At 49.2% G+C, this 20,520-nt stretch overlaps 1 long non-coding RNA gene across 1 annotated transcript; it reads left to right on the top strand.

Annotated features, from left to right (window-relative positions):
* The first annotated feature begins 1,219 nt into the window (after positions 1–1,219).
* Positions 1,220–3,168, top strand: LOC135542987 (uncharacterized). Its single transcript, XR_010456155.1, has 2 exons — positions 1,220–2,350; positions 2,561–3,168. It is a non-coding gene; the product is annotated as an uncharacterized LOC135542987 (long non-coding RNA).
* Positions 3,169–20,520: the final 17,352 nt, after the last annotated feature.

Consider the following 20,520-nt stretch of genomic DNA (forward strand, 5'->3'; position numbering starts at 1 on the left):
ACAAAACCAGCTAATAAAACACATCCCACAAAAAGAGCTGACAAAATAAAGACCATTAAAAAAAAAAAGAACGTTTCACAAAAAGAGCAAATTTCCATGTGGTTTTACATTTACCATTAAAACAAAATGTGGTAAGGCAAGAACTATTTTCCACTTGGTGAGGCTCGACGTCAGAAAGACTGTGTGGGATCTCCGTAACGGTGAGCTGTGTGGTATCTCCGTAACGGTAAGCTGTGTGGTATCTCCTTAATGGTAAGTTCTGTTTCTCTATGTGTGGTATCTCCGTAACGGTAAGTTCTTTTTCTCTTGGTGTGGTATCTCCGTAACGGTGAGCTGTGTGGTATCTCCGTAACGGTAAACTGTGTGGTTACCTCTTGGTGTGGTATCTCTGTAACGGTCAGCTCTGTGGTATCTCCTTAATGGTAAGTTCTGTTTCTCTTGGTGTGGTATCTCCGTAACGGTAAACTGTGTAGTGTCTCCGTAATGGTGAGCTCTGTGGTATCTCCTTAACGGTAAGTTCTGTTTCTCTTGGTGTGGTATCTCTGTAATGGTGAGCGGTGTGGTATCTCCGTAACGGTGAGCTGTGTGGTATCTCCGTAACGGTAAACTGTGTAGTTATCTCTTGGTGTGGTATCTCCATAATGGTGAGCTGTGTGGTACCTCCGTAACGGTAAACTGTGTGGTTATTTCTTGGTGTGGTATCTCCATAACGGTGAGCTGTGTGGTATCTCCATAATGGTGAGCTTTGTGGTTATCTCTTGGTGTGGTATCTCCATAATGGTGAGCTGTGTGGTATCTCCATAACGGTGAGCTTTGTGGTTATCTCTTGGTGTGGTATCTCTGTAACGGTGAGCTTTGTGGTATCCCCATAACGGTGAGCTTTGTGGTATCTCCATAATGGTGAGCTGTGTGGTTACCTCATGGTGTGGTATCTCCGTAACGGTGAGCTTTGTGGTTATCTCTTGGTGTGGTATCTCCGTAATGCTAAACTGTGTGGTTATCACATCCTGTTGTCTCTTAGATTTGGGGCAACAGGACATGATGTCTCTTAGATCTGAGACAACAGGATGTGATGTCTCTTAGATTTGGGGCAACAGGACATGATGTCTCTTAGATCTGGGACCAGAGGACAACAGGACCGTGATGTCTCTTAGATCTGGGACCAGAGGACAACGGGACCGTGATGTCTCTTAGATCTGGGACCAGAGGACATCGGGACGTGATCGGCAGACAGCACACTTCCTCTCCTGATTTAAGATTTAGGATTTTACTTTTTGAAATGTTAATGACAAGATTTGTAATACATTTGTGGTCAGTTGTGTGTGTGTGTGTGTGTATATATAAAACATGTATACATGGTCACTTCTCTGAGTAATGATGAGACCGTTTCAATGGAGGTCCTGTAGCACTTTTAATGTGTCTATTTAACAGGCTGTTCACCTACCTGTCCTGGCTGTTCTCCTACCTGTCCTGACCCATCTACACACCTGCCTGTCCTGACCCATCTACACACCCACCTGTCCTGGCTGTTCTCCTACCTGTCCTGAATGTACAGCTACCTGTCCTGACCCATCAACACACCTACCTGTCCTGGCTGTTCTCCTACCTGTCCTGACCCATCAACACACCTGCCTGTCCTGACCCATCTACACACCTACCTGTCCTGGCTGTTCTCCTACCTGTCCTGAATGTACACCTACCTTTCCTGACCCATCAACACACCTACCTGTCCTGGCTGTTCTCCTACCTGTCCTGACCCATCAACACACCTGCCTGTCCTGACCCATCTACACACCTGCCTGTCCTGACCCATCTACACACCTGCCTGTCCTGACCCATCTACACACCTGCCTGTCCTGACCCATCTACACACCTGCCTGTCCCGACCCATCTACACACCTGCCTGTCCCGACCCATCTACACACCTGCCTGTCCCGACCCATCTACACACCTGCCTGTCCCGACCCATCTACACACCTGCCTGTCCCGACCCATCTACACACCTGCCTGTCCCGACCCATCTGCACACCTACCTGTCCCGACCCATCTGCACACCTACCTGTCCCGACCCATCTGCACACCTACCTGTCCCGACCCATCTGCACACCTACCTGTCCCGACCCATCTACACACCTACCTGTCCCGGCCCATCTACACACCTACCTGTCCCGGCCCATCTACACTCAACATCCCATAATGACAAAGTGAAAACATGTTTTTCGATGCCATTTTATTGTTTGTATTACAGAAATACAGTAACGTCTCATTTACATAAGTTCTCACACCCCCCAGAGTCGGTACTTTGTAGAAGCAGCTTTACGGCGATGATCCCAGCTGTGAGGCATTCTGGGTAAGATTCCAAGAGATTGTGGAACATTTTATTGTTTTCAATCTTCTTCAAGCTCTGTCTCATTGGTTGTTGATCATTGCTACTCAACTATTTTCAGGTCTTGACATAGATTGTGAAGTAGATTTAGGTCCGCAGTAACTCGGCCATTCGGGAACATTCACTGTCTTCTTGGTAAGCAACTCCAGTGTAGATTTTGGCCTTGTGTTTTAGGTTTATTGTCCTGATGAAAGGTGAACTCCTCTCCCAGTGTCTGGTGGAAAGCTGAAACCGAACCAGGTTTTCCTCAGGATTCTTCCTGTGTTTTGCTCCAGTCTGTTTATTTTTTTATCCTGAAAAACTCACCCAGTCCTTAACAATTACAAGTATACCCATAACATGATGCAGCCACCACTATGCTTGAAAATATGGAGAGTGGTACTCAGTAATGTGTTGTATTGGATTTCCCTAAATGTAAATCTTTGTATTCAGGACAAAAAATATATTTTTTGCCACATTTTTTTGAAGTATTACTTTAGTGCCTTGTTGCAAACAAGATGCATGTTTTGGAATATTTGTTATTCTGTACAGGCTTCCTTCTTTTCATTCTGTCATTTAGGTTAGTATTGTAGAGTAACTACAATGTTGATCCATCCTCAGTTTTCTCCTATCACAGCCATTAAACTCTGTACCTGTTTTTAAAAGTCACCATTGGCCTGGTGAAATCACTGAGTGGTTTCCTTCCTCACTGGCAACTGAGTTAAGAAGGACGCCTGTATCTCTGTAGTGACTGGTTGTATTGATGCACCATCCAAAGTGTAATTAATAAAAGGGATATTCAATGTCTGCTTTTTATTTATTTTTTACCCATCTCCCAATAGGTGACCTTCTTTGTGAGGATTGGAAAACCTCCCTGGTCTTTGTGGTTGAATCCGTGTTTGAAATTCACTGCTCGTCTGAGGGACCTTACAATTATCTGTATGTGTGGGGTACGGAGATGAGGCAGTCAATCAAAAATCATGTTAAACACTTTTATTGGACACAGACTGAGTCCATTAAACTTATCATGTGACATGTTAAAAGCACATTTTTTACTCCTAAACGTATTTAGGCTCCTTTCCGTAACAAAGGAGTTGAATACTTGACTCGACATTTCAGTTTTCATCTTTTTAATTAAATTTATAAAAGAAACTGCTTCATATTTTATTGAACCTTTTTTTTATTGAAATAGGCAAATCAATTAAGAACAAATTGTTATTTTACAATGACGCCCCAAACCCAGACGGCGTTGGGTCAATTGTGGGCCGCCCTATGGGACTCCCGATCACGGCCGGGTGTCACACAGCCCGTGATCGAACCCTGGGTCTGTAGTGACGCCTCTAGCTCCACGCATTAGCAAATATTGTGTATTGTCTGTAGACCAGTGATAATTGTTATTATTTGAATACATTTTGAATTGTGGAAAAAGTCGAGGGGTGTGAATACTTTGTGAAGGTGCTGTACCTGTCCTGTACAACCTACCTGTCCTGTACAACCTACCTGTCCTGTACAACCTACCTGTCCTGTACAACCTACCTGTCCTGTACACCTACCTGTACAACCTACCTGTCCTGTACAACCTACCTGTCCTGTACAAACCTACCTGTCCTGTACAAACCTACCTGTCCTGTACAAACCTACCTGTCCTGTACAACCTACCTGTCCTGTACCAACCTACCTGTCCTGCTGTGAAGGACCTATAACTCTCTGCTTGTCCTGTACACCTGCCTGTCCTGTACAACCTACCTGTCCTGTACACCTACCTGTCCTGTACAAACCTACCTGTCCTGTACAAACCTACCTGTCCTGTACAACCTACCTGTCCTGCTGTGAAGGACCTATAACTCTCTGCTTGTCCTGTACAACCTACCTGTCCTGTACACCTGCCTGTCCTGTACAACCTACCTGTCCTGTACACCTACCTGTCCTGTACAAACCTACCTGTCCTGTACAAACCTACCTGTCCTGTACAACCTACCTGTCCTGCTGTGAAGGACCTATAACTGTCTGCTTGTCCTGTACACCTACCTGTCCTGTACAACCTACCTGTCCTGTACAAACCTACCTGTCCTGTACAAACCTACCTGTCCTGTACCAACCTACCTGTCCTGTCGTGAAGGACCTATAACTGTCTGCTTGTCCTGTACACCTACCTGTCCTGTACAAACCTACCTGTCCTGTCGTGAAGGACCTATAACTGTCTGCTTGTCCTGTACACCTGCCTGTCCTGCTGTGAAGGAGCGTCCCACTCGACTGCTCCCGGCAGCCTCTGTCCCGTCTCATTTGCATAAGAGCGGACAAATAACCCAATCAGGGAGCAGAGGCCCTCTGATGATATTGCCTCTCCTCTCCGGTGCCTGTCATGGTCGCACGGATAATGATGAGAAATGGCGTTTGCTCATGCACCTATTTTCTGTTAGCGTTTATCAGTTAGCCTTCTCTCTCTCTGTAGATTGTGTTGTAACACCCGTCCGTCTCCCAGCGTGGCACCCTTAAACAGGCCCCCTCCCTCGCCGTGGTCCACCTCCCTCTGAACCCTCATTTACCCCCTAAAGCTTTGCTCTCTCTCTCACACACACACACAGGAGATAAACTGCCCCGCCCTCCACTCTCTGTACCCCCTGGCCTCAGCTCAGTTCCCTCAGTCTTACATTCCAGTCCTTTAGGGTTCCTAAATGATCCAGTCCTGTGGGGTTCCGAAAGATCCAGTCCTGTGGGGTTCCGAAAGATCCAGTCCTGTGGGGTTCTAAAAGATCCAGTCCTGTGGGGTTCTAAAAGAGCCAGTCCTGTGGGGTTCTAAAAGAGCCAGTCCTGTGGGGTTCCTAAAAGATCCAGTCCTGTGGGGTTCCCAAAAGATCCAGTCCTGTGGGGTTCTAAAAGATCCAGTCCTGTGGGGTTCCTAAAAGAGCCAGTCCTGTGGGGTTCCCAAAAGATCCAGTCCTGTGGGGTTCCCAAAAGAGCCAGTCCTGTGGGGTTCCCAAAAGATCCAGTCCTGTGGGGTTCCCAAAAGATCCAGTCCTGTGGGGTTCTAAAAGATCCAGTCCTGTGGGGTTCCTAAAAGAGCCAGTCCTGTGGGGTTCCCAAAAGATCCAGTCCTGTGGGGTTCCCAAAAGATCCAGTCCTGTGGGGTTCCCAAAAGATCCAGTCCTGTGGGGTTCCCAAAAGATCCAGTCCTGTGGGGTTCCCAAAAGATCCAGTCCTGTGGGGTTCCTAAAAGATCCAGTCCTGTGGGGTTCTAAAAGAGCCAGTCCTGTGGGGTTCCTAAAAGATCCAGTCCTGTGGGGTTCCCAAAAGATCCAGTCCTGTGGGGTTCCCAAAAGATCCAGTCCTGTGGGGTTCTAAAAGATCCAGTCCTGTGGGGTTCCTAAAAGAGCCAGTCCTGTGGGGTTCCCAAAAGATCCAGTCCTGTGGGGTTCCCAAAAGATCCAGTCCTGTGGGGTTCCTAAAAGAGCCAGTCCTGTGGGGTTCCTAAAAGAGCCAGTCCTGTGGGGTTCCTAAAAGAGCCAGTCCTGTGGGGTTCCTAAAAGAGCCAGTCCTGTGGGGTTCCCAAAAGATCCAGTCCTGTGGGGTTCCCAAAAGAGCCAGTCCTGTGGGGTTCCCAAAAGATCCAGTCCTGTGGGGTTCTAAAAGATCCAGTCCTGTGGGGTTCCTAAAAGAGCCAGTCCTGTGGGGTTCCCAAAAGATCCAGTCCTGTGGGGTTCCCAAAAGATCCAGTCCTGTGGGGTTCCCAAAAGATCCAGTCCTGTGGGGTTCTAAAAGATCCAGTCCTGTGGGGTTCTAAAAGATCCAGTCCTGTGGGGTTCCTAAAAGAGCCGGTCCTGTGGGGTTCCTAAAAGAGCCAGTCCTGTGGGGTTCCTAAAAGAGCCAGTCCTGTGGGGTTCCCAAAAGATCCAGTCATGTGGGGTTCCTAAAAGAGCCAGTCCTGTGGGGTTCCCAAAAGATCCAGTCATGTGGGGCGGCTACTGTTAGAATGGCTACTGTTACCATGGAGGAGCAGCCTCATTGGTCTACTGTTACCGTGGAGGAGCAGCCTCATTGGCCTACTGTTACCATGGAGGAGCAGCCTCATTGGCCTACTGTTACCATGGAGGAGCAGCCTCATTGGCCCACTGTTACCATGGAGGAGCTACCTCATTGGTCTACTGTTACCATGGAGGAGCTACCTCATTGGTCTACTGTTACCATGGAGGAGCAGCCTCATTGGCCCACTGTTACCATGGAGGAGCTACCTCATTGGTCTACTGTTACCATGGAGGAGCAGCCTCATTGGCCGACTGTTACCATGGAGGAGCTACCTCATTGGTCTACTGATACCATGGAGGAGCAGCCTCATTGGCCGACTGTTACCATGGAGGAGCAGCCTCATTGGTCTACTGTTACCATGGAGGAGCAGCCTCATTGGTCTACTGTTACCATGGAGGAGCAGCCTCATTGGTCTACTGTTACCATGGAGGAGCAGCCTCATTGGTCATCTGTTACCATGGATGGGCAGCCTCATTGGTCTACTGTTACCATGGAGGAGCAGCCTCATTGGTCTACTGTTACCATGGAGGAGCAGCCTCATTGGTCTACTGTTACCATGGATGGGCAGCCTCATTGGTCTACTGTTACCATGGAGGAGCAGCCTCATTGGCCCACTGTTACCATGGAGGAGCTACCTCATTGGTCTACTGTTACCATGGAGGAGCTACCTCATTGGTCTACTGTTACCATGGAGGAGCAGCCTCATTGGCCCACTGTTACCATGGAGGAGCTACCTCATTGGTCTACTGTTACCATGGAGGAGCAGCCTCATTGGCCGACTGTTACCATGGAGGAGCTACCTCATTGGTCTACTGATACCATGGAGGAGCAGCCTCATTGGCCGACTGTTACCATGGAGGAGCAGCCTCATTGGTCTACTGTTACCATGGAGGAGCAGCCTCATTGGTCTACTGTTACCATGGAGGAGCAGCCTCATTGGTCTACTGTTACCATGGAGGAGCAGCCTCATTGGTCATCTGTTACCATGGATGGGCAGCCTCATTGGTCTACTGTTACCATGGAGGAGCAGCCTCATTGGTCTACTGTTACCATGGAGGAGCAGCCTCATTGGTCTACTGTTACCATGGATGGGCAGCCTCATTGGTCTACTGTTACCATGGAGGAGCAGCCTCATTGGTCTACTGTTACCATGGAGGAGCAGCCTCATTGGCCCACTGTTACCGTGGAGGAGCAGCCTCATTGGTCTACTGTTACCGTGGAGGAGCAGCCTCATTGGTCTACTGTTACCATGGAGGAGCAGCCTCATTGGCCGACTGTTACCATGGAGGAGCAGCCTCATTGGTCTACTGTTACCATGGAGGAGCAGCCTCATTCAGACTTGACAGAACTAGCAAAGCTACAGACCAGGGTCCTTATTCACAGAGCTACAGACCAGGGTCCTTATTCACAGAGCTACAGACCAGGGTCCTTATTCACAGAGCTACAGACCAGGGTCCTTATTCACAGAGCTACAGACCAGGGTCCTTATTCACAGAGCTACAGACCAGGGTCCTTATTCACAGAGCTACAGACCAGGGTCCTTATTCACAGAGCTACAGACCACGGTCCTTATTCACAGAGCTACAGACCAGGGTCCTTATTCACAGAGCTACAGACCAGGGTCCTTATTCACAGAGCTACAGACCAGGGTCCTTATTAACAGAGCTACAGACCAGGGTCCTTATTAACAGAGCTACAGACCAGGGTCCTTATTCACAGAGCTACAGACCAGGGTCCTTATTCACAGAGCTACAGACCAGGGTCCTTATTCACAGAGCTACAGACCAGGGTCCTTATTCACAGAGCTACAGACCAGGGTCCTTATTCACAGAGCTACAGACCAGGGTCCTTATTCACAGAGCTACAGACCAGGGTCCTTATTCACAGAGCTACAGACCAGGGTCCTTATTCACAGAGCTACAGACCAGGGTCCTTATTCACAGAGCTACAGACCAGGGAGGCCTTTTGTCGCCTTGTAGGCTGTCATTGTAAATAAGAATTTGTTCTTAACTGACTTGCCAGGTTCGATGAATAGATAATAAAAATGACCCAACACACCTCCAGGCGGTGTGAGGACTATTTAACCAAGAAGGAGAGTGATGGAATGCTGCATCAGATGACCTGGCCTCCACAATCCCCCGACCTCAACCCACTTGAGATGGTTTGGGATGAGTTGGACCGTAGAGTTAACGGAAGAGCAGCCAACAAGTTCTCAGCATATGTGGGAACTCCTTCAAGACTGTTGGAAAAGCATTCCAGGTGAAGCTGGTTGAGAGAATGTCAAGAGTGTGCAAAGTTGTCATCAAGGCAAAGGGTGGCAACTTTGAAGAAAATCCTAAATATATTTAGATTTGTTTAACACTTTTTTGGTTACTACTTGATTCCATATGTGTTATTTCATATTTCTGATGTCTTCACTATTATTCTACAATGTAGAAAATAGTAAAAAAATAAAAAAAACTTGATTGAGTAGGTGTGTCCAGACTTTTAAAACAGGTACTATATATCATATCAAGCTTCCAGACTGATCACTGTGCACAAGACTGGTGGACCTGAATATTGTGATGAGTGTAAGGGTGTGTTTCAAACAGAACCCTATTCCATATATATTGTGCTTTCCTATGGGCATCACACTTTACACAGGGCTATATAATCATATCAGGCATCACACTTTACACAGGGCTCTAGAGTCACATCAGGCATCTCACTGGGCTACAGTCACATCAGGCATCACACTTTACACAGGGCTCTAGAGTCACATCAGGCATCTCACTGGGCTACAGTCACATCAGGCATCACACTTTACCCTGGGCCACAGAGTCACATCAGGCATCACACTTTCCACTGGGCCACAGAGTCACATCAGGCATCACACTTTCCACTGGGCCACAGAGTAACATCAGGCATCAGACTTTACACAGGGCTACAGTCACATCAGGCATCACACTTTACACTGGGCTACAGTCACATCAGGCATCACACTGGGCTACAGTCACATCAGGCATCTCACTTTACACTGGGCTACAGTCACATCAGGCATCACATTTTCCACTGGGCTACAGTCACATCAGGCATCACACTTTACACTGGGCTACAGTCACATCAGGCATCACACTTTACACTGGGCTACAGTCACATCAGACATCACACTGGGCTACAGTCACATCAGGCATCACACTTTACACTGGGCTACAGTCACATCAGGCATCACACTTTCCACTGGGCCACAGTCACATCAGGCATCACACTGGGCTACAGTCACATCAGGCATCACACTTTACACTGGGCTACAGTCACATCAGGCATCACACTTTACACTGGGCTACAGTCACATCAGGCATCACACTGGGCTACAGTCACATCAGGCATCACACTGGGCTACAGTCACATCAGGCATCACACTGTGCTACAGTCACATCAGGCATCACACTGGGCTACAGTCACATCAGGCATCACACTGGGCTACAGTCACATCAGGCATCACACTGGGCTACAGTCACATCAGGCATCACACTGGGCTACAGTCACATCAGGCATCTCACTTTCCACTGGGCTACAGTCACATCAGGCATCACACTGGGCTACAGTCACATCAGGCATCACACTGGACTACAGTCACATCAGGCATCACACTGGGCTACAGAGTCACATCAGGCATCACACTGGGCTACAGTCACATCAGGCATCACACTGTGCTACAGTCACATCAGGCATCACACTTTACACAGGGCTACAGTTACATCAGATATCACACTTTACACTGGGCTACAGTCACATCAGGCATCACACTGGGCTACAGTCACATCAGGCATCTCACTTTACACTGGGCTACAGTCACATCAGGCATCACATTTTCCACTGGGCTACAGTCACATCAGGCATCACACTTTACACTGGGCTACAGTCACATCAGGCATCACACTTTACACTGGGCTACAGTCACATCAGACATCACACTGGGCTACAGTCACATCAGGCATCACACTTTACACTGGGCTACAGTCACATCAGGCATCTCACTTTACACTGGGCTACAGTCACATCAGGCATCACACTTTACACTGGGCTACAGTCACATCAGGCATCACACTGGGCTACAGTCACATCAGGCATCACACTTTACACTGGGCTACAGTCACATCAGGCATCACACTGGGCTACAGTCACATCAGGCATCACACTGGGCTACAGTCACATCAGGCATCACACTTTACACTGGGCTACAGTCACATCAGGCATCTCACTGGGCTACAGTCACATCAGGCATCACACTTTACACAGGGCTCTAGAGTCACATCAGGCATCTCACTGGGCTACAGTCACATCAGGCATCACACTTTACCCTGGGCCACAGAGTCACATCAGGCATCACACTTTCCACTGGGCCACAGAGTCACATCAGGCATCACACTTTCCACTGGGCCACAGAGTAACATCAGGCATCAGACTTTACACAGGGCTACAGTCACATCAGGCATCACACTTTACACTGGGCTACAGTCACATCAGGCATCACACTTTACACTGGGCTACAGTCACATCAGGCATCACACTGGGCTACAGTCACATCAGGCATCTCACTTTACACTGGGCTACAGTCACATCAGGCATCACATTTTCCACTGGGCTACAGTCACATCAGGCATCACACTTTACACTGGGCTACAGTCACATCAGGCATCACACTTTACACTGGGCTACAGTCACATCAGACATCACACTGGGCTACAGTCACATCAGGCATCACACTTTACACTGGGCTACAGTCACATCAGGCATCACACTTTCCACTGGGCCACAGTCACATCAGGCATCACACTGGGCTACAGTCACATCAGGCATCACACTTTACACTGGGCTACAGTCACATCAGGCATCACACTTTACACTGGGCTACAGTCACATCAGGCATCACACTGGGCTACAGTCACATCAGGCATCACACTGGGCTACAGTCACATCAGGCATCACACTGGGCTACAGTCACATCAGGCATCACACTGTGCTACAGTCACATCAGGCATCACACTGGGCTACAGTCACATCAGGCATCACACTGGGCTACAGTCACATCAGGCATCACACTGGGCTACAGTCACATCAGGCATCACACTGGGCTACAGTCACATCAGGCATCACACTGGGCTACAGTCACATCAGGCATCACACTTTACACTGGGCTACAGTCACATCAGGCATCACACTGGGCTACAGTCACATCAGGCATCACACTGGGCTACAGTCACATCAGGCATCACACTTTACACTGGGCTACAGTCACATCAGGCATCACACTGGGCTACAGTCACATCAGGCATCACACTTTACACTGGGCTACAGTCACTTCAGGCATCACACTGGGCTACAGTCACATCAGGCATCACACTTTACACTGGGCTACAGTCACATCAGGCATCACACTGGGCTACAGTCACATCAGGCATCACACTGGGCTACAGTCACATCAGGCATCACACTTTACACTGGGCTACAGTCACATCAGGCATCACACTGGGCTACAGTCACATCAGGCATCACACTGGGCTACAGTCACATCAGGCATCACACTGGGCTACAGTCACATCAGGCATCACACTGGGCTACAGTCACATCAGGCATCTCACTTTCCACTGGGCTACAGTCACATCAGGCATCACACTGGGCTACAGTCACATCAGGCATCACACTGGACTACAGTCACATCAGGCATCACACTGGGCTACAGAGTCACATCAGGCATCACACTGGGCTACAGTCACATCAGGCATCACACTGTGCTACAGTCACATCAGGCATCACACTTTACACAGGGCTACAGTTACATCAGGCATCACACTTTACACTGGGATACAGTCACATCAGGCATCACACTTTACACTGGGCTACAGTCACATCAGGCATCACACTTTACACTGGGCTACAGTCACATCAGGCATCACCCTTTACACTGGGCTACAGTCACATCAGGCATCACACTTTACACTGGGCTACAGTCACATCAGGCATCTCACTTTACACTGGGCTAAGGAGTCACATCAGGCATCACACTTTACACAGAGTCACATCAGGCATCTCACTTTACACTGGGCTACAGTCACATCAGGCATCACACTTTACACTGGGCTACAGTCACATCAGGCATCACACTGGGCTACAGTCACATCAGGCATCACACTTTACACTGGGCTACAGTCACATCAGGCATCACACTGGGCTACAGTCACATCAGGCATCACACTTTACACTGGGCTACAGTCACATCAGGCATCACACTGGGCTACAGTCACATCAGGCATCACACTTTACACTGGGCTACAGTCACATCAGGCATCTCACTTTACACTGGTCTACAGTCACATCAGGCATCACGCTTTACACTGGGCTACAGTCACATCAGGCATCACACTGGGCTACAGTCACATCAGGCATCACACTGGGCTACAGTCACATCAGGCATCTTTCCAATGTATTTATTCACAGTCATTTGAATAACAGCATCACAATGCACAAGACTGGATTTTTGTTTTGTTTTTTTGCTTATCAATGAATGAATTGCATCTGTTTTGGAGAAAGAAGTCAAACCAACATATGGAAACTCCCTTCCTCTGATGCCACGAGGAAGGAGGCCCCTCCTCATCCTCCTGCCAGTTGTCAGGGAAACATAGCTGTTAATATTTGATGTGATCGCGGGCCTCCACAAGCACATTTCAGCAAGAGGCCCCGCAAGTTGAGCCAAAACATGATTAATTTAGTATTTATATCCCACCATCCTTTAACAAGCATAGCCCCGCACACACACACAAACACACACACACACAGCCTCGGCCCCGCAGCGCGCGCACACACACATACATACATACACACACACACACAGCCTCGGCCCCACAACGCGCACACACACACACATACATACACACACTAACAGCCTCTGCCCCGCAGCACACACATACACAAACACACACACACACACACACAGCCTCGGCCCCGCAGCGCGCACACACACATACATACATACACACACACACACAGCCTCGTCCCCGCAACGCGCACACACACACACATACATACACACACAAACAGCCTCTGCCCCGCAGCACACACATACACACACACACACACACGAACACACATACACAAACACACACAGCCTCTGCCCCGCAGCGAGCACACACACACACACATACACAGACACACATACACAAACACACACAGCCTCTGCCTCGCAGCGAGCACACACACACACACATACACAGACACACATACACAAACACACACAGCCTTGGCCCCGCAGCGAGCACACACACACATACACGAACACACATACACAAACACACACAGCCTTGGCCCCGCAGCGAGCACACACACACACACATACACAGACACACATACACAAACACACACAGCCTCGCAGCGAGCACACGCGAACACACACAGCCTCGGCCCCGCTGTGAGCACACACACACACACAAACACACACAGCCTCTGCCCCGCAGCGAGCACACACACATACACAGACACACATACACAAACACACACAGACTTGGCCCCGCAGCACACACACACACACAGCCTTGGCCCCGCAGCACACACACTCACTCACACACACACACACTCACACACAGCCTTGGCCCCGCAGCACACACACTCACACACACACTCACACACACACAGCCTTGGCCCCGCAGCGCGCACACACACAAACACACATACACACACACTCACACACACACACTCACACACACACAGCCTTGGCCCCGCAGCGCGCACACACACAAACACACATACACACACACACACACACACTCACACACACACACACTCACACGCACACAGCCTTGGCCCCGCAGCGTACACACACACACACACACACTCACACACACACACACACTCACTCACACACACACACACAGCCTTGGCCCCGCAGCGTACACACACACACACACACACACACACACACTCACACACACACTCACACACACTCACACACACACACACACAGCCTCGGCCCCGCAGCAGAGCTGACACAGTTTGAGACAGGAGTAGTGGCCCTAAATCATCAACGTTCCCCTGCCAGAATCATGCGAGGTCGGGGGGGGGGACGACGACATGTTTTCACGTAAATACAACAGTGTTTATAAGGAATTAGTGTCTGTGTGAGGATTAGTTTCCCTGTCAGCCCACCAGTCAACAGCAGGGTTATGAGAAACTGCTGTAATTGTTGAGCCAACGGAGCCAAAATGACCCCTTCTTTTGTTGTTGTGTGTCTTAATGGGGTTCAAAACTCTCCATCAATCTCTGCATGGAGGCTGACAGGAGGGACTTTTACAAGGACCTGCTACTGGGTCTATTGGGTCCTGTTACTGGGAGCAGGGAAACAACGTGAATAAGTCACATCCCGCGTGTCCTGTCTTACTCTGACCCTGGTCACCAGACCATAATGTCCTTCTGTCTGTCGCCGTGGCGTCATCAGCTCCACCCACAGCCTCGTCATCAATTCCTCCATTATGAATCCTTGACACCAGAATGACTTGAAGGGGCAATCTGGGATTGGTACATCCATGTTTGTTATTGTTTTGTTTGAATCCGAGATTGTCCTTTTTGAATAATGACATCTACAATGACGTATTAATTAGAGCGTTGGACTAGTAACCGGAAGGTTGCGAGTTCAAATCCCTGAGCTGACAAGGTACTAATCTGTCGTTCTGCCCCTGAACAGGCAGTTAACCCACTGTTCCTAGGCCGTCATTGAAAATAAGAATTTGTTCTTAACTGACATGCCTAGTTAAATAAAGGTAAAATGAAATAAAATAAATTGACATAGGTGTTTTTTAAATTTTACCTTTATTTAACCAGGTAGGCAAGTTGAGAACAAGTTCTCATTTACAACTGCGACCTGGCCAAGATAAAGCAAAGCAGTTCGACACATACAATGACACAGAGTTGCACATGGAGTAAACAACAACACAGAGTTACACATGGAGTAAACAAACACACAAACAACAACACAGAGTTACACATGGAGTAAACAAACATACAAACAACAACACAGAGTTACACATGGAGTAAACAAACATACAAACAACAACACAGAGATACACATGGAATAAACAAAACATACAGTCAACAACACAGAGTTACACATGGAGTAAACAAAACATACAAACAACAACACAGTTACACAAGGAGTAAACAAACATATACAAACAACAACACAGAGTTACACATGGAGTAAACAAACATATACAAACAACAACACAGAGTTACACATGGAGTAAACAAACATATACAAACAAACTATGACGTAATAGTTTGTCTGAACACTGGAGGGCGCTGTGGTTCATTCTACCCAGTTATGTCCCCCGGGTCACTGACGGAGAGACAAGACAGCCAACAGATCTCACAGACCATCATGAATCTAATACAATGGATTTAAAAACTATTTTTTGATTAATGTTTCCCAGGCAGAAATGTCTGAGAGCGGCTTCAACTGGTGTGGTCTGGAGAAACATGGAGGAACAACCCAGAGAGATGGAAAGCCTGTTCTCATTAATTCAAGCCCTTGGCTCCTATAGAAGCCTGTTCTCCTTGATATAAGCCCTTGGCTCCTATAGAAGCTTGTTCTCATTAATTCAAGCCCTTGGTTCCTATAGAAGCCTGTTCTCCTTGATTTAAGCCCTTGGCTCCTATAGAAGCCTGTTCTCATTAATTCAAGCCCTTGGTTCCTATAGAAGCCTGTTCTCATTAATTCAAGCCCTTGGCTCCTATAGAAGCCTGTTCTCCTTGAGTTAAGCCCTTGGCTCCTATAGAAGCCTGTTCTCCCTGATTTAAGCCCTTGGCTCCTATAGAAGCCTGTTCTCCTTGATAAGAGCCCTTGGCTCCTATAGAAGCCTGTTCTCCTTGATATAAGCCCTTGGTTCCTATAGAAGCCTGTTCTCATTAATTCAAGCCCTTGGCTCCTATAGAAGCCTGTTCTCCTTGAGTTAAGCCCTTGGTTCCTATAGAAGCCTGTTCTCCCTGATTTAAGCCCTTGGCTCCTATAGAAGCCTGTTCTCCTTGAGTTAAGCCCTTGGCTCCTATAGAAGCCTGTTCTCCTTGATTTAAGCCCTTGGCTCCTATAGAAGCCTGTTCTCCTTGATATAAGCCCTTGGAAGCCTGTTCTCCTTGATTTAAGCCCTTGGCTCCTATAGAAGCCTGTTCTCCTTGATTTAAGCCCTTGGCTCCTATAGAAGCCTGTTCTCCTTGATTTAAGCCCTTGGCTCCTATAGAAGCCTGTTCTCCTTGATTTAAGCCCTTGGCTCCTATAGAAGTTATCCTTGAGTTGTTCTCCTTGATTTAAGCCCTTGGCTCCTAGAAGCCTGTTCTCCTTGATTTAAGCTCCTATAGAAGCCTGTTCTCATTAATTCAAGCCCTTGGCTCCTATAGAAGCCTGTTCTCCTTGAGTTAAGCCCTTGGCTCCTATAGAAGCCTGTTCTCCTTGATTTAAGCCCTTGGCTCCTATAGAAGCCTGTTCTCCTTGAGTTAAGCCCTTGGCTCCTATAGAAGCCTGTTCTCCTGTTCTCCTATAGAAGCCTGTTCTCCTTAAGTTAAGCCCTTGGCTCCTATAGAAGCATGTTCTCCTTGATTTAAGCCCTTGGCTCCTATAGAAGCCTGTTCTCCTTGAGTTAAGCCCTTGGCTCCTATAGAAGCCTGTTCTCCTTGATCTAAGCCCTTGGCTCCTATAGAAGCCTGTTCTCATTAATTCAAGCCCTTGGCTCCTATAGAAGCCTGTTCTCCTTGAGTTAAGCCCTTGGCTCCTATAGAAGCCTGTTCTCATTAATTCAAGCCCTTGGCTCATATAGAAGCCTGTTCTCCTGTTCTCCTTGATATAAGCCCTTGGCTCCTATAGAGGCCTGTTCTCCTGTTCTCCTATGACCTGTTCTCCTTGATATAAGCCCTTGGCTCCTATAGAAGCCTGTTCTCCTTGATTTAAGCCCTTGGCTCCTATAGAAGCATGTTCTCCTTGATTTAAGCCCTTGGCTCCTATAGAAGCATGTTCTCCTTGATTTAAGCCCTTGGCTCCTATAGAAGCCTGTTCTCATTAATTCAAGCCCTTGGTTCCTATAGAAGCCTGTTCTCATTAATTCAAGCCCTTGGCTCCTATAGAAGCCTGTTCTCCTTGATTTAATCCCGTGGCTCCAACAGGAAGTCACTGTTCAAATCAAATCAAATTTATTTATATAGCCCTTCGTACATCAGCTGATATCTCAAAGTGCTGTACAGAAACCCAGCCTAAAACCCCAAACAGCAAGCAATGCAGGTGTAGAAGCACGGTGGCTAGGAAAAACTCCCTAGAAAAGCCAAAACCTAGGAAGAAACCTAGAGAGGAACCAGGCTATGTGGGGTGGCCAGTCCTCTTCTGGCTGTGCCGGGTAGAGATTATAACAGAACATGGCCAAGATGTTCAAATGTTCATAAATGACCAGCATGGTCGAATAATAATAAGGCAGAACAGTTGAAACTGGAGCAGCAGCACGGCCAGGTGGACTGGGGACAGCAAGGAGTCATCATGTCAAGTAGTCCTGGGGCATGGTCCTAGGGCCGCGGTTCAGTTGAAACTGGAGCAGCAGCACGGCCAGGTGGACTGGGGACAGCAAGGAGTCATCATGTCAGGTAGTCCTGGGGCATGGTCCTAGGGCTCAGGTCCTCCGAGAGAGAGAAGTTTCCCTTATAGAAGCCTGTTCTCCTTGATTTAATCCCGTGGCTCCAACAGGAAGTCACTGTTTCCCTTATAGAAGCCTGTTCTCCTTGATTTAATCCCGTGGCTCCAACAGGAAGTCACTGTTTCCCTTGCAGTAGACATCACTCCCCCATTGTCTGTTGTCCATCTCTGTCTCTTCTACTGTCAGTCCATCTGTCTGGTGGCCAACTGGACTCCAATACTGTTTCTGATCCTAGTTACAATGTTACAATACTGTTCCTAGTTACAATGTTACAATACTGTTCCTAGTTACAATGTTACAATACTGTTCCTAGTTACAATGTTACAATACTGTTCCTAGTTACAATGTTACAATACTGTTCATAGTTACAATGTTACAATACTGTTCCTAGTTACAGTGTTACAATACTGTTCCTAGTTACAGTGTTACAATACTGTTCCTAGTTACAATGTTACAATACTGTTCCTAGTTACAATGTTACAATACTGTTCCTAGTTACAATGTCACAATACTGTTCCTAGTTACAATGTCACAATACTGTTCCTAGTTAAAATGTCACAATACTGTTCCTAGTTACAATGTCACAATACTGTTCCTAGTTACAGTGTTACAATACTGTTCCTAGTTACAATGTTACAATACTGTTCCTAGTTACAATGTTACAATATTGTTCCTAGTTACAATGTCACAATACTGTTCCTAGTTACAATGTCACAATACTGTTCCTAGTTACAATGTCACAATACTGTTCCTAGTTACAATGTCTCCCCCGTCTCCGTCTCCGTTTCCGTCTCCGTCTCCGTCTCCCCCGTCTCCGTCTCCCCCCGTCTCCTTCTCCGTCTCCGTCTCTGTCTCCGTCTCCATCTCCCCCCGTCTCCGTCTCCCTCCGTCTCCGTCTCCCCGTCTCCCTCTCCCCCCGTCTCTGTCTCCGTCTCCTCCCGTCTCCGTCTCCGTCTCCGTCTCCCCCCGTCTCCGTCTCCGTCTCTGTCTCCGTCTCCCCCGTCTCCGTCTCCGTCTCACCCCGTCTCCGTATTCGTCTCCGTCTCCCTCCGTCTCCGTCTCCCCCGTCTCCGTCTCCCCCCGTCTCCGTCTCTGTCTCCGTCTCCATCTCTGTCTCTGTCTCCTCCCGTCTCCGTCTCCGTTTCCGTCTCTGTCTCCGTCTCCCCCCGTCTCCGTCTCCGTTTCCGTCTCTGTCTCCGTCTCCCCGTCTCCGTCTCCGTCTCTGTCTCCGTCTCCGTCTCTGTCTCCGTCTCCACCCGTCTCCGTCTCCGTCTCCCCCGTCTCTGTCTCCGTCTCCGTCTCCCCGTCTCCGTCTCCCCCTGTCTCCGTCTCCCTCCGTCTCCGTCTCCCCCGTCTCCGTCTCCCTCCGTCTCCGTCTCCGTCTCCCCGTCTCCGTCTCTGTCTCCCCCGTCTCCGTCTCCCCCCGTCTCTGTCTCCGTCTCCCCCGTCTCTGTCTCCCCCGTCTCCGTCTCCCCCTGTCTCCGTCTCCCTCCGTCTCCGTCTCCCTCCGTCTCCGTCTCCCCCCGTCTCCGTCTCCCTCCGTCTCCGTCTCCCCCCGTCTCTGTCTCCGTCTCCGTCTCTGTCTCCGACTCCGTCTCCGTCTCTGTCTCCGTCTCCCCGTCTCCGTCTCCGTCTCCGTCTCCGTCTCTGTCTCTGTCTCTGTCTCTGTCTCCGTCTCTGTCTCCGTCTCCCCCCGTCTCCATCTCCCCCGTCTCCGTCTCCGTCTCCCACCGACTCTGTCTCCGTCTCCGTCTCCGTCTCTGTCTCCATCTCTGTCTCCGTCTTTGTCTCCGTCTCTGTCTTCGTCTCAATCTCTGTCTCCGTCTCCCCCGTTTCCGTCTCCGTCTCCCCCGTCTCTGTCTCTGTCTCCGTCTCTGTCTCCGTCTCTGTCTCCGTCTCCGTCTCTGTCTCCGTCTCCCCGTCTCCGTCTCCGTCTCTGTCTCCGTCTCCCCCGTCTCCGTCTTCGTCTCCGTCTCCCTCCGTCTCCGTCTCCGTCTCCCCGTCTCCGTCTCCCCGTCTCCGTCTCCCCCGTCTCCGTCTCCCCCCGTCTCCATCTCCGTCTCCCCCCGCCTCCGTCTCCCCCCGTCTCCGTCTCCGTCTCCGTCTCCCCCCGTCTCTGTCTCTGTCTCCGTCTCTGTCTCCGTCTCCGTCTCCGTCTCCGTCTCTGTCTCCGTCTCCCCCCGTCTCCGTCTCTGTCTCCGTCTCTGTCTCCCCCGTCTCCGTCTTCGTCTCCGTCTCCCTCCGTCTCCCCGTCTCCGTCTCCCCGTCTCCGTCTCCCCCGTCTACGTCTCCGTCTCCCCCGTCTCCGTCTCCCCCGTCTCCATCTCCGTCTCCCCGTCTCCGTCTCCCCGTCTCCGTCTCCGTCTCCCCCCGTCTCCGTCTCCGTCTCCGTCTCCGTCTCCGTCTCCGTCTCTGTCTCCGTCTCTGTCTCCG

This window comes from Oncorhynchus masou, chromosome 7, assembly GCF_036934945.1.
Source record: "Oncorhynchus masou masou isolate Uvic2021 chromosome 7, UVic_Omas_1.1, whole genome shotgun sequence".
Taxonomy (NCBI): domain Eukaryota; kingdom Metazoa; phylum Chordata; class Actinopteri; order Salmoniformes; family Salmonidae; genus Oncorhynchus; species Oncorhynchus masou.